This window comes from Cricetulus griseus (assembly GCF_003668045.3).
Source record: "Cricetulus griseus strain 17A/GY chromosome 1 unlocalized genomic scaffold, alternate assembly CriGri-PICRH-1.0 chr1_1, whole genome shotgun sequence".
In the NCBI taxonomy this organism is placed as follows: Eukaryota; Metazoa; Chordata; class Mammalia; order Rodentia; family Cricetidae; genus Cricetulus; species Cricetulus griseus.
The window spans coordinates 231,576,488-231,581,979 of record NW_023276807.1 but is presented as its reverse complement, the minus strand read 5'-3'; the positions used below and the strand labels follow the sequence as shown (position 1 = coordinate 231,581,979).

The 5,492-nt window shown below is 42.8% G+C and overlaps 1 long non-coding RNA gene across 1 annotated transcript; it reads left to right on the top strand.

The window, feature by feature from the left end:
* Positions 1 to 241: 241 nt before the first annotated feature.
* On the top strand, positions 242 to 2,833 carry LOC113832674. Its single transcript, XR_003480102.2, has 2 exons — positions 242 to 478; positions 1,772 to 2,833. It is a non-coding gene; the product is annotated as an uncharacterized LOC113832674 (long non-coding RNA).
* Positions 2,834 to 5,492: the final 2,659 nt, after the last annotated feature.

Below are 5,492 nucleotides of genomic sequence, written 5' to 3'. Positions count from 1 at the left end.
GCCACAATTGCAGACTTCCCAGCCTCTAAACTTGAGAGAAATGTTTCCTCTTTATAAATTACTCTGAGCTAGCTTTTTGCCATCACAAATGGATTAAGACCAAACCAGTTCCACACAAGCAGGTGTAGCTGTGACAACGGAAAAAATGTGGGAGCTGCTTTGAAAGTTGAGCACAGGCAGAGGCCAGAATAGTTTTGAAGTGAATACTGAGAAAAATCCAGGATTTCTGTGAGTCAGGCATCTGGGTCAGAAGACAAGAATTTCCAGGGGAAGTCCTCAGTCATCCTGGTGCTTCCCCAAGTGATGGTGGGAATCTGACACTCAGAGGGAATGAAGGGAACTGGAGGAAGAGCCATCCTTGAGACAGTACAGCAAAGGACTTGGCTGAGTTATGTCTCTGTCCTAAAACTTCTGGGAAGGCAGGATTTAAAGCCCTGAACTAGGGAAGTTGGCTGAAGAAATCTCTTATGTGTTCGAGGTAGGTGCTATGCTATTTCTCTTAATTACTTATAGTGATATTTTAGAAGATAGAAATGACTTAAAGATGGTATTAACAAAAAGGAGAAGATAAAAGTTTGGAAATTCTCAGCCAGGCAACGTAAGCAAAAAGGCCCAATGTTAGGGAAGAAAAACCATGGGTGTATCCAAGCAACCATTGGGTAAATGGGTTAACACAGATAGATGAAACCATATCCAATTCAGCAGGACAATGGAAGAAGAGCTGGCAAACATTTTGGAGCTCACTATGAGGAAGTCACCATGCCCATCCTAAGTGTGGGGAGCTATGGCTTTGGGATCAGGACAGTCTCAAAGGAGGGATTCAGGGGATGTATGGGGTTTTGGGGCTCTTTGCTCAAGGCTGCCATATTCTGGACTCCTTGTATGTCACAGCTATGGCTCCAGTGGGCCATGGGGAATCTTGGCAGCTGCTCCAAAAGGCATTAACTGGTTGTCCTTGGCAGAATCCTTGAGGTGCTAATTTGTCCACATATATCATGCAAGAGCTACCCCCAAGCCCCCCAAAATAGAGCCACCGGTGTGCAATGCCACTCTTGAAAAGTTGAAGACAAGGAATTTCAGTGTGAAAACAAAAGCTTGGGCTGCACTTAACAGCTACCTGGGCCTCAGGGGACCAATCCTCACCCTAGTATATCTTGAAGGCAAGAAACAAGCTCCAAGATTAATGTCAAGGTTTAAGACTTACATAGGACCTGCACCTCCTCCCTCCTCTTTCCTATCCCTTTGTCAGAAGGCAACGTCTGATGTACACACATTCTTCCACTGCATTTCAGAAGCATGTAACTTGTCTGGGCTCACAGCATCACACTGCAAGGCAATTTGATGCTAGAAGTTAAGAGACTGGAACCAATGGGGTGGAATGGCTAGCGGAGGAAGAATTTGGGTCTCTGGGTCAAAAGTTATGGTCTGAATTTGTTTCTAACAAATTCATGTGTTATGTATTTTTAGCTCCAAGGCCACAAACTTGGGAGGTGGGGCCTCTAGGGTGATATTTAGGTGTTGAGCTTTGTCCTTAGGATGAGATCAATGCCAGATAAAGGTTTCCACAAAGGTTCCTAAGACACACCCCCCACCCACTCTCACACACACACACACACACACACACACACACACACACACACACACACACAAGGACCCAAGGACCCATTCTTGCAAGTTTCATTTTCTGAGACTCTGTCTTGCTCTCTATTTGTCCCTCTGTCTCCCTCAGAGCTGAGTGGCTAATATGGTGCCTGGCTTCTTCCTGTCCTAGAGAGCAAGATGCTGAGGCTACAGAGCTGAGAGAAACAAACTCCCAAGTAAAAAAGAGGAGATATCATAAGGGTACCAAGTCATAATGTACTCACAGCCAAGTCTAGTGATGAAGGCCCCACATTGACAAAGAAATACAAAGAAGCAACTACCAGGGCCTAATGTAGCTTACTAAGAATGGACGCTCAGCTGCCATGGAAACAAAGCAAGTAGCATCCTCTGGGACCAGCAAAATACCAAAGTCCTTACTTCCTTAGGCCAGGGAGTTTGTCACCCAATGGACTACAGAAGCCTATCCAGTTGAATAAGCTGTGGCCTCCTCTCTCCGGCCGACAGAGAACAGGTCAGGACTCTTCATCCTGCTCTGAGACCTGAAGGAAACATTCCCAAGTTCATGTATAAAGAGAAGAATATGCAGCATGTATGTCTAATCTCCCCCTCAAGGCGACACACTTGAAAACAGAAATCAAGATTTATCTCTCTAACTGTAATCATTCTAAAAGCCAGACAGAATTAATAGTGTTTCATTTTGGGGGGAAATTGTCTAAAGTTAATATAAATTACTTAGGCTATTATTGAAAAATCACATATATAAATCTGATGTTTCTCTCAGGATTGTGTTTGCAGATTTATAGACCCTATGTAATATAAATGAGAATGAGGAAACAACGATCTTATTCAATATTCTCATGCTGCACACAGTAAATGGTCTATATCCACACCACTTTCTCTTTGCTCAGGCCACTCTGGCCTGCAGCTGCTCTCTGAATCTACCAGGTTCTGTCCTGCGATCCCTAAGTGGTGTAGCACAGGCTTTCTCTCGGATGGAAGCCCTTTCAATGTCCCTCCTTGTGAGTGACCTCCCTGATTGCCTACTCAGCATCACCCTCACCTCCAAACTCTCGCAGGTGTCCAAGCCCTTCGCTATGGCTCAGCTCCATCTGCCTGGGACAGCTTGGGTATCACTACTAAATTGCTTCAGAGGAACATTTTGGATTTTGTATTCTTTCAGATGTTGTAACATTTTCATTCACATAATGAGACGTCTTGGGATGAAAACCAAGCCTAAGCATGAAATTCATTTATGTATCACATATGCATACCTGAAATGTTATATAATATTTTTAGTGTGAATATATTTTGACTAGGCCTGTCACATCAAGTCAGGTATAGAATCTTTCCATTTGTGGTCTCGTGTTAGCACTGATGAGAACATTTTCTATTTCAGGACATTTCAAATGTCTCATTTCTGAGTTAGGGATGCTCAACCTGAAATAGCCTTCGCTGGTTTTCCACTAGGCAGAGCTGCCCGATAGGTGTGACTTATGCAGCCACATACAGCCCTACCCTCTAAGGATCTACTCTTGGTTATGCTCTGCCATCACCCTTTTGAATGCGTACTGCATGAGGTCCATCGGGAAACAGGAACATGTGGCCAACGGAGCAGTTCACGTGTCCACTGTTCCTTTCTACCTCATTTGCATGTGGCTTTCTCAGTGTCCTATGAAAATAGAATTCCAAAACATGTGAAAGATGAGTGAGACTCAAAGCCAAGTGCATTTGTGAGTCAGCAGTGAGTAAGTACACTGACAGCCCCAAGAGGACAGAAAAAAAGGCAACTACATTCTAAATAGGAGCTAACTACCTATCCCAGATAGCAGGACGCAGAAAGAAAGCTGACACCACTTACAATTCACTTTCCTTTTTTATCAAGGTAGAAAAGTAGCAGGTAGAATATGGACATCCCATGGGGTGAAATAAAACAACTGATTGTTTGGGGTAGCATTTTCACTGCATAACTTTAGGGATTCCATATGCAAGTTTAGAGGCCCCATGTGAACATTTAAAAAAAAAAAAAAACAAGCATTGCATAATATAAAAATGAGAGTAAATTTCAAAATCATTACTTAATATTTAAAATATTCTCCACACTGAATTATACTGAACAACAAATTTTAAAAACGACCATAAATGAAGAGTCTGCAGAAATACTGGTACTGTTTCCTGAATTTTGAATGAAGGGCTTCAGGCTTTCACTCTGCATTGGATCCAGCTAATGAGACAGTGAGCCTGCCACTATGACAGGAATGTTCAGAACACAGGGCCTCTGCTTCAAGAACAGATCTATGTAAGTGTCGTACACAATACCATTTTGCGCTCGTTCAATTTCATTAAGTGTTTATTAGACATGAGGAAGATGCAATAATACCAAAAGACCTTAGAAGCCAAGAAAACTCTTGTCCCCTTTTCTGCTCTGTGGGGGATGTACCATAGCCACAGAGCTACATTTAGACAGGGGCATAGACAAGGACCCATCAGAGAACACCCGGGTCAAACTGGGTCCTATGTTTGTTAGCTATGTAATCAAACAGAAGGGAATGAACCCTGGTGAGTCTCAATTTTCACTTTTGGGAAACACGGATAATAAAGCATGTCAAAAGATGAGGAAAGTGGAAGGCAATTTGGAAATAAGCTTGCTGTACATTAAGTGTTTGTGTTTCAAAAGCTACCAGGTCTCTACAAAAGATTAGCGGGATAGCGGGTGGCCTCTCAGCAAGACCTGGGGAAGACAAGACGACCTAGGAGGAACAGAAACAACAAGGTCTACCAGTTGGATGTCTGACACAGAAAACATTTAAGAATGAGTGTAAGGTAAGCTGGGGAGATAGTTAGGCCAGGAAAGTATTTGCTGTGTAAGCATGAAGACCTGCGTTGAATACTCAGCACATAAAGGCTAGGCATAGTGGCAACACTTATACATAATCCCAGTGCTGGGGAGGAAGAGACAGGAGGACCTCTCATTTTTGGCTAGCCAGTTTAGCCAAATCAGTGAGCTCTGGGCCAAGTGAGAGACCCTGTCTCAACAGACACAATGAAGAATGAGTGAGGAAAACACATGCCCTCTGTCCACACATGCACACACGTGCACACACACAAACATGTATACATGAAAACATGCACATGCTGAGAATGCAATGTAGAGCTGGCGATGTACTCAGGGTGCTCTGTGAGGTCACACAGTAGGGATCAGGGATGGTAAAGCATTTAATCCCAGCACTGCAGGCCATTACTATTTCCAGGCCAACCAGGGCTACATAGCAAGACTGTCTCCAATTTTTAAAAAACTTAGGGACTAGCAGAATAAAGTAATGATAAGAAAGAAAAAGCAACATGAATAAGAATTTCCTAAAGAAGCAAACCATGGACCTGTCTAGGATATAATAAATTGTCTGTCCCTGGAGATAATGAAAATATAATGGAAAACATAGTTTGAAGGAACATGTAACACTAGATAAGGACTAGACATGAAGCAGCAATAGAAACACGGATGGTAGATGTTATTTCTTGGTGCATCTTAATGTCTAAACACCCTGAGAAGTACTTCACATACACTATCTTTTTAAATCCTAACTACAAATTCATGGGGTAGAGAACACCTCTCATTATCCTAGCTATTGAGGGTACTGAAGAATATTCCTTTGTCCATGGTCACAAAAGCATCTCCCTTCTAGTGAATTCAGTTCAAATTCCAAGATTCAGAGAAATTGGGCACATTTACTCAAATGCTAAAAGAAATGAGAATGACTACAAATCCCAGTCTGAATGTGAAACACTCCCCAAATAGCATCCTCCTTTTCACACAAACACGGCAGCATCCATCTGGACCATGAGGAAACCTAAAAGACACACTGTGTCTGGCCAGGAGAATGACATCACTATGA